Source organism: Atta colombica, unplaced genomic scaffold (genome assembly GCF_001594045.1).
Source record: "Atta colombica isolate Treedump-2 unplaced genomic scaffold, Acol1.0 scaffold141, whole genome shotgun sequence".
Taxonomy (NCBI): Eukaryota; Metazoa; Arthropoda; class Insecta; order Hymenoptera; family Formicidae; genus Atta; species Atta colombica.
The window spans coordinates 354,789-355,968 of NW_017259230.1; positions in this window are offsets into that span (position 1 = coordinate 354,789).

Consider the following 1,180-nt stretch of genomic DNA (forward strand, 5'->3'; position numbering starts at 1 on the left):
CACACACACACACACATATATATATATATACATTTATTTAATTAGTATATTATTTTCTATTTACAAAATATGTAGAATAGACACTGTTTCATATCTTAACTACGATATACGTGCCTTAACGCGAGATTTCAACCTGTCGAGGTGCGCTTTTTTAATAAACATATGTATCACTAATTACATAACCTATTTTACAGCCAAATTCAACAATCTTTGCTAAAATTCGATGCAATAATTCTGAGAGCTTTAATAATGTAAAAAGGGGGAGAAGTTAAAGGTTGGATCAGTAAAAAGAGAATGTTAAAACAGATGCGATATACTGTATCTTTTTCTCTTACATATATAGTAAAGAATAAACTTATTAAAAACATGATATAACAACCACTGATCCTATTTAATATATTGTACAAATTCACTGTATACAACATATACGTTTTGGCTTTGATAAAAGTGCACGCATTTTATTTTAATACGTTACTATTGTTAATGATTATGGTAATTGCCGATTAAAAATTGTCGACATTTGAGTACCACAATGATTAAATTTTGTCCCTGCCTCTTCGTTTATGCAGTACATATTAAGTACTTCTTGATACATGCAATAAAGATAAGAATAAAATGTGTATTTGTCACGGCCAAAAAAAAAAGAAAAAAAATTATGACCTTCATAAAAGCGCTTAAATCTAAGGTCAGAAAAAGAAAAGAAATATAAAATAAACAAAAAAAAAACTGAGAAGACCGTTTTTAAAACACCTATAAAACATAGATTAATGCATTGAATTTTAGCAAAGCTCTAAAAACAGTAGAATAAGTACTTTCAATAATGTCAGAGAAATTTACTACATACTGTCTATATATCAGAAGTTATCTAACAATTATTCTTCCATTAGTACGGGAATTATAGCGCGCATACATATTCCCTTCACTTTGTCACCGCACAATGGCACGATTTTTACCTCTGGGGGATATCGCAATCTATAAATCAAGAATACAGTATTTTTATAGCTCCTCAGCTAAAGAATTGCAGATATTTTAGCTCTTCAGATGTTCTTTACCTCAAAGTTATTCTATAATATTTACATACGAAATAAACATTTCTGATAAGTGTATTACATACATTTTTGTGCAGTGTATCGTAGTTTTCATTCTATACTTTTTTTCTATCTATATATATATATATATA